This window comes from Neophocaena asiaeorientalis, unplaced genomic scaffold (assembly GCF_003031525.2).
Source record: "Neophocaena asiaeorientalis asiaeorientalis breed wild unplaced genomic scaffold, Neophocaena_asiaeorientalis_V1.1 scaffold92, whole genome shotgun sequence".
NCBI lineage: Eukaryota > Metazoa > Chordata > Mammalia > Artiodactyla > Phocoenidae > Neophocaena > Neophocaena asiaeorientalis.
In genome coordinates, this window is record NW_020174057.1 from 7,072,687 (window position 1) to 7,081,359 (window position 8,673).

At 38.5% G+C, this 8,673-nt stretch overlaps 1 protein-coding gene across 4 annotated transcripts in view; it reads left to right on the forward strand.

The window, feature by feature from the left end:
* POC1B (POC1 centriolar protein B) overlaps positions 1-8,673 on the forward strand; it is a 99,874-nt gene that overhangs the window by 76,375 nt on the left and 14,826 nt on the right. The gene's annotated exons all lie outside the window — the stretch shown is intronic.

An 8,673-nucleotide genomic window follows, 5' to 3' on the forward strand; every position in this document is an offset into this window, starting at 1 on the left:
ATGTTGTGTTAATTTCTGCCATATAGCAAAGTGATTCAGTTTACATACATACATACATACATACATATATATACACACACACACATTCTTTCCATTATGGTTTATCACAGGACATTGAATATAGTTCTCTGTGCTCTACAGTAGGACCTTGTTGCTTATCCATTCTCTATATAACAGTTTGCATCTGCTAATCACAAGTTCCTACTCCATCCCTCCCCCACCTCCCTCTCCCCTTGGCAACCACCAGTCTATTTTCTATATCCCTGATTCTGTTTGTTTCATAGATAGGTTCATTTGTGTCATATTTTAGATTCCACATATATGTGATATCATATGGTATTTCTCTTTCTTACTTTACTTAGTATGATAATCTCTGGTTGCATCCATGTTGCCACACATGGCATTCTTTTTATGGATTAGTAGTATTCCACTGTATATATGTACCACATCTTATTTATCCATTCATCTGTCGAAGGACATATAGGTTGCTTCCATGTCTTGGCTGTTGTGAGTAGTGCTGTTAAGAACATAGGGATGTATGTGTCTTTTTGAATTATAGTTTTGTCTGGATATATGCCCAGGAGTGGGATTGCTGGATCATATGTAGTTCTATTTTTAGTTTTCTGAGGAACCTTCATACTGTTTTCTACGGTGGTTACACCAACTTACATTCCCAGCAACAGTGTAACAGGGTTTCCTTTTCTCCACATGCTCTCCAGCATTTGTTATTTGTAGACTTTTAAATGACGGCCATTCTAATTGGCGTGAGGTGGTACCTCATTGTTGTTTTGATTTGTATTTCTCTCTATAGAAGGAACTCTTACATATAAATTAGAAAAAAGAAGCAGACCAACTAAAAAGTGGACAGAGGACTTAAATAGGTAATTTGCAGAAGAATGATCAATATACACATAAAATATGCTCAAGTTACCAATAATCAAGGAAACAAACAATGAAATTAAAACCATGGGATACCATTTCCTGCCCATAATTTTGTTAAAATTTAAAATGCCTGACAATCAAATATTTTTGACTTTGTAGAAAAAGGGAGGATTTTCTTCTGCTCATGGAAGAGTAAGTTGATTCTACCATTTGGGAAAGTATCTGGTAAAACTATAACTGAACTATGACACGTTAGAGGAACTCACCTACCTGTGTACAGGAGACATTTATAAGAATGCTTACTGTGGAATTCAGTGCTAGTTAACAGTACAAAGGACACATAAATTGTGGAATACCCAATCAATGGAATACTATTTGGCAAGGAAAATAAGTGAAGTAGACCTACCTGCAACACCATAGACAAATCCAACAATGTTGGTTAACAGAAAATACTAAAGAGATCTAATACTATTTTATGTGAAGCTTGAATACACACAAAAGCAATACTGCTGTTTAGGGATGTCTACCTATGTGATAAAAGTAAAGGGACATAGATTGGGATGATAGACACTATTCAAGATGGTGGTATCCTTTAAGAGGGAAAGGCAGGGAGATAGATCATAAAAGGGTATACTTTGTTTCTTAAGGTAGGGGAGAGGGTTGCTTTATTATTCTTATATCTCTTCATTGAATTTTAAAAAATTTTTACTTTATTGTAGTTGATTTACAATGGGTTAATTTCTGCCATACAGCAAATTGATTCAGTTATACATATATATACCTTCTTTTTCATATTCTTTTCCATTATGGTTTATCACAGGGTATTGAACATAGTTGCCTGTGCTATACCGTAGGACCTTGTGGTTTATCCATTCTACATATAATAGTTTATATCTGCTAATCCCAAATTCCCAATCCATTCCCCCCCCCCACCCTTTTGGTAACCCAAAGTATGTTCTCTATGTCTGTGAGTCCGTTTCTGTTTCATAGATAGGTTCATTTGTGTCATATTTTAGATTCCACATATAAATGATACCATGTGATATTTTTCTCTTTCTGACTTACTTCACTTCGTAGTTTTATTTTCAACGAATTTTTGAAAGCAAAATTGGAACTTAAAAAATCAGTTATTATGAGATAAAAAGAGGGATTACAGATTCATTCAGAAATGTTAGTGTTGCAGTGAGGTTGCATTGCTTATTCATGCCTGTATTAATTTCACTTGATTGCTGTTCTGTATGCAAAGAAGGGGGCAGCTTTCTGAAAGGTGAACAGATGGCTTTTTTGAGACATGATGTGGGTGAAACTAAACCAAATGTGGTTTTCCAAGTCAAACTTCAGTTTTCTCCAAGATGTAATCCTTACTTGAATGTAAAATATCTGTTAAAAAAGTACATCATTGTACAATATAAGTTATTACCTGCCTCAGAATCTAGATTCACACATGCACACACCTTTTTTGAACATAGTAAGGTATCGCTATAAATAATGGTTGATTTCTGCCCTTGTCATTTCAGCAACTTGCATAAAATATTCTTGTTGATTCTATATGGAAGAGATAATAAGAATGAATCCCTTATTCTGTAGGCCTTTGGGGTATAACAGCAGGATTCACAAAAGATGTAATGACTACTTGTTTTCTCTTTGGAATTTACAGAAAGTTTTATTGGTATTCTACTTGTCTAGAACACTGGGATTAGAATTTTTAGTTTTATATTAACTCAGAAGAGAGAGTACTAATTCTAGTTCACTGACTACCTGCTGTCTCCCTCCACCTCCCCCAGATAATTCTGGTAAGTACTTTATCATTAATTAAAATTTACCTGGTGCAGTGCACAGTTGTAGACTCAGCATAAGGCATTACAAGACAAATATTCCTTTAAGGGATTCATAGTTTGTGTTTGCCTAATCATGTAAATAGTGAAACATGAAAGGAAATTTTTGTACAGATTTCATTTGTCCTAGCTGTATCCTACCTATTCATGGCTTCAAAAGTAATAAGCTTCTCTGGAGATGATAGTAAAGATTAAAGACAAAGATAGACAGATTTATGGCCTCGGCTGTCATTTTCAAGGGCACTGAATTAATCACTCAGATTTCCTACTTGATAGTTGCATTGGGGCGGGGGTGTTTTTCAAGTCTTCTGACAAACATGAAACGTCCAATTTGGTTTGAAGAAGAAAAATCAAAGCCCTCAGTAAAACCTTATCCCCAAAGCCTCTTTTTCTCTCTTTGAGAAAAAGATGTATGATTTTTCCCAAGGGATAAACAGAAGGCTTTCTCAGCTCAGCGACTTTAGTCTGGGAGACACAAATTTCACATGACATTCTCTGATTTTGTCCTAGAAGTATTTTTAAATCAATGAGACTGGATCAGGTGGGTATGTTCCTACAAGGATATACAATACACTGTGCAGATGTAACACAGAAGAGATGTGGTTTTCTTCTTCAGGATCAACAGCCTTTTCTTCTTAAGAGTTTTAGAAATTGGGAACGAATCCTGCCTGTGTTGTGGTCCTGTGACAGCCCCACATGGGTGACTCCATAGCTCTTCATTCTGTTTTTCTGATTAATCCATCCACTTCTTGGTTAACACTGGCTTTTGATCTCAAAGACAGAGCAACACTCTGAGTCACTTCTGAAAGACAGCCATCCTCTCTTGGTCAGGATTCTCAGATGAACTCAGTGACTGTCTAAATCCTTTGTGTTAATGGTAAACTCAGTGTAAAGCCTCCCACGCACTGGCCACCACTTCCTCTAGTCCTTCAGTTTTGATAAATCATCAACCCCAGAAGGACCTCCAATCCACTGAGCCTCTGCCTTTTCATTGCCCACCTTCTGTGTCTGTGTGTCTCGCCTTTATGGGCTTAGATTCTATAGTCCATCATCGTAGCCATACCCTTGCCCCTTTCTCTCTCCTTTGTACTCACCCCAAAAAACTTCAGCCTGGTTAAATCTTTTTTTTTCTGCCGACTCTGTACCTACACCCAAGCAACTGAATTCAACTAGACAGCCATGCTGACTGATCTCCCTTTAAATTTATTTATACAAAGCTCCAGGGGCACTCAGTACTGCCTAGCAATCCATTTACCAAGTAGTTATCTCCTCAGCGTCCTGTGACATCAGTGCTCTCTTTCTGTTCGATCTTTTCCATCAGCCCACGTTTGTAATGTATTTCCCATCTTTAAAAAGGAAAACTTCATTTGACCCCTCATCCCTTTCCAAGTCCTGTCTCATTGCTCTGCTCCCCTTTATAGCAAAACTCCTCGAAAGAAAGGCATATATTCAGTCTTCATTTCTTCACTTTCTACTCTTCTGAATCCACTTCAGTTAAGCTTTTGTCCCCACCATTCCACTCATGTCAAGGTCCCAGTATTCATCCGAATCAGCCTTTCTATAGGACTTGGTCTTAGTGATCACTCCCTTCCCCTTGAAACTTTTTCCTTACCTACCTTTGGGTCCAGTACCCCTCCTACCTCATGGGTTGCTAGTCACCTATCCTGCTCCTTCTCTTCCTGCCTTCTAAAGTCTTCGCAGCTGTTCTTTTGTTTGGCTTCTCCCTCTTGTTTGATCATAGAGCCATGGCTGTAAATAGTTATATGCCGAATACCCCAACTCCAAGGGAACAGAAGCTTCTGCAATTGGTACCCTTCCAGACCTTGCCTTATGTACCTCTTCACCTGGCTGTTCATTTGTATCCTTTATAAAAACTGGTAAATATATGTATATATATTCCGATAACTCCCAAATTTATATCTTTAGCCCCAACCTCTCCACAGAAATCTAGAATCATATATTTCCAATTGTATTCATGATTCTTCCCCTTGGAGGGCTCATAGGCATCCCAAACTTAACATGCTCCCAATTTAAAAAATGCATCATCAGTGGAGCTAAGTCATAATGTAACACCTTGCCCGGCTTTATTTTTCTTCATAACCATGGTTACTACCTGACATTACATCACATATCTATATATTTGTTCACTGGAATATAACCCCATGTCAACAGGGTCTCTTTTTTTTTTTTTTTTTTTTTTTTTTGGGAATTGCGGAGCACAGGCTCCAGATGCGCAGGCTCAGCGGCCACGGCTCACAGGCCCAGCCGCTCCGCAGCACGTGGGATCTTCCCGGACCGGGGCGCGAACCCGTGTCCCCTGCATCGGCAGGCGGACTCTCAACCACTGCGCCACCAGGGAAGCCCAACAGGGTCTCTTTTGTGTAATCATTTCTTGTGTTAGGCAGAGCAGTGGTCCGTAAAGATGTCCAAGTTCTCATCCCCAGAATCTGTGAATATGTTTCTTTACACGGCAGAGGGGCTTTGCAAATGTGATTAAGTTAAGGATCTTGAGATGGGGAGATTATCCTAGATTATGGTCCAATACAGTCACAATGGTCCTTACAGGGGAAGAGGGAGGCATAGGAATCAGAGAAGTAGAGATTGGAGTGATGCAGCCTAGAGCCATGAATGTAGGCAGCCTCAGGAGCTGGAAGAGGCAAGGACAGATTCTCCCCTGGAGCCTCCAGAAGGAGCACAGCTCTGCTGACACCTTGATTTTAGCCCCATAAAATCTATTTGGACCTTCAGAACTACAAGATAGTAAGTAAATTTGCGTTGGTTTAAGCCACTAAACTTGTGGTAATTTGTTACAGCAGTGGTAGGAAACTAATATACTCCTATATCTCTGGCACCTAGAATTTTCCTGGCACATAGGTGCTAAGTAAAAACAATTTTGTTTGAATAAATGGTATGTCTTCATTGTTTTGTATCCCATATAAAGATTATTGGAATTTCTAATCCCTATTCTAATTGTTATTGTTGAAGATAAATGATCCATTCTTTCTTTGAAAAGCAATATTTGCTTTTATTTTTGTCCAGGCAAAAGGTATTTTTTGTTATCCTGGTCTGTTTCAGGCAGGCATTTTATAAGAGTGTGTGTGTGTGTGTGTGTGTGTGTGTGTGTGTGTGTGTGTGTGTGTGTAGTGATTTAAAAAATCTCAGAATGTCAGGAATGGAACAGACTTTTAAAGGGCATTCAGTTTGAATTTCCTGATCCGATGTTTGTATACTTCTCACAATATCCCTGATAAGTGATCATCCCTAGTCTACTTTAGAACCTTCAGTGATGGGAAACTCACTTTAGCTAGAGGGATCAAGACCACTTTGGGATAGACTTTGCTGACTTTGGTCTGTTTTGTTCTCTACTTACAGAATTAAATCAAAACTAGAAAGGTTAAGTATAAGCCCAAACTGACTTATTTTAACCCATTTATTAAATATGTATCTGCAGTTCAGGTCACTGCTTATCTGTACACGTGAAGTACCTCCTTTTGCATGTTCACACTTGTCAGAAGATCCTTACGCTATTTCACCAGAAACCATCAAATACACTTTTGGGGGATAAAAATCAAGAAGTGATTTGCAGTTAAGTGATAAATGCTTCCATTACTCCCTCATTATGCCTTTGAGGAGGCCTAAGATAGTAATTTTTAGTAGAGAATCGTACTGGCTTGACTTTGAGTTTATATCAATAGTTCTCTCCAAATACTGTCAAATTATTAATATTTACATTTTGAGGATGGCTCAGCAGATGCAGGACGGTCAGTTGAATTCAGTTCAACAAATGTTAAGCCCTGTATGTGACTCATGCACTATGCTAGGCACCTGAGGAAGAAAGATGACCAAGTTATGGCTCCTACCCTCGAGAGTAATCCCCATGACCTGGTAGGGAATATTAGACATGAAAGCACAAATATAATGAGAAGTGATGAATGCTCTACCAATGGCATGAACAAAGACTTATGAGAGTGTATGGTGTTAGAGAATGTTCTAATTTCACTCCTTTACATGTAGCTGTCCAGTTTTTTCAGCACTACTTATTGAAGAGACTGTCTTTTCTTCATTGTATATTCTTGCCTCCTTTGTTGTAGGTTAATTGACCATAAGTGCGTGGGTTTATTTCTGGGCTTTCTATCCTGTTCCATTCATCTATATTTCTGTTTTTGTGCCAGTACCATAGTGTTTTGATGACTGTAGCTTTGTGTATAGACTGACGTCAGGGAGCATGATTCCTCCAGCTCTGTTTTTCTTTCTCAAGATTGTTTTGTCTATTCTGGGTCTTTTGTGTTGCACACAAATTTAAAAATTATTTGTTCTAGTTCTGTGAATAATGCCATTGGTAATTTGATAGGGGTTGCACTGACTCTATAGATTACCTTGGGTAGTATAGTCATTTTGACAATATTGATTCTTCCAGTCCAAGAACATGGTATATCTTTCCATCTGTCTGTGTCATCTTTGATTTCTTTCATCCGCGTCTTGTAGTTTTCAGAGTACAGGTCTTTTGCCTCCTCGAGAGTGAAGTGGTGCCAGTGATTAGTTCTGACTTGCCAGCCCAGACAGTTGAGTGGGTAAGTAGGAAGGGTAGTAGAAGGGGGAGAGAAGAGGCGAGGAAGAAAGAGAATAAATATAATGCATGAACTTCCGTATGTAGTTGGGCACCACGGTATCTTGAATGTTTCATTGTTAATGATATAAATAGTAGTAGTTTAAATGTGTAGACCTTGATTACATTGTTGAATGGTTAATTTCCCAATAAAAATTTACTTGCAAATGCCACAATTTTCACTTTCTGTTGATGCATTAAAAGAATTCATTCTCTAATGTGACAAATGAAACTTTATGCATTAAAATTAATCATGGCATTTAAACAACCTGTTAAGAGTCGTTTGTCCCCAGAATGTGACAGGTTTTATATATAGCTCTCAGGACTATCAGAGTAGTTTGCATCAGTCAACTCTGTATTTTTTACTCTATTATATATGTTCAGAGGGAAAGTGGAGCCTTTTAACCTGTAGAGATAAGGATTTCTTAGCCACACACATTCATTCTGTGCACTTGGTGAGGCTGTATTTCCCATCTTTGAGATGGCAACCATGAGTTTATCCAAGGAGAACTTAAGCGTGGTAACTGCCCTGCCATCCATTTGAAGGAATTGGTTCCCTGGAGAACTGTAAGCTCCGTGAAGGAAGGTACCATATCTTATTTGTTCTTTGCTGTAGCTTTAATGCCTACGTATAGGCGGCCTTCATTTGCTGAATCAATCAATGAATGTTATTGTTACCCTGCTGTACTTCAAGTGTCTGCAAAAAAAGTAAGAGGTAAGGGAACATGTGTGATTTCTTCCTTTTATGGACTTCCAAAGCATTTGTTCTGTTCTTACAGTCATTTGCTTGTGTTTCTTGCTTATTCACTGCCGGTATATGCCAGGCACTGCAGGGGATCCCGGCCTTGCTCTGTCTTAATTCTCTCCCCATAATAGAGACTCCTCCTTGATTGCTGGTATCACATTGTACTCACATTTAACATTGGTAAATGCTTAGTATAATGTCAGTGTTCAGTAAGCATTCACCCAAAAAATGAATATTAGCAACTCTGAAGTAGGAGAGGACCTCAATATACTGGGAGCAAGCAGGTACTGCAGCCTCATTTGCTAGACTTTTAATAACCCAGAATCTTAAACATATTTTTTCCCTTTTCATTTTTTTTAAAAATTTTATGAATGAGAGCATTGAAACTTCCCCAAGCTGTGCATCTTGTTCTTTTCCTGTACAAACAGGAAGCAAAGGCAGGCTTGGTCGGTGGGAAAGAATCTGCTCATATCTAGGTCCAAATAGCTTTGAGAGACCAGAGAACAGATCTGTCAGTTGGCTAATGTGGGATGGAGATCTCGTACTTTTTTTCTCTCTCTGCCCATACCCTTTTCCCTTTTCTATTCATCTTTATGTGTCATTTG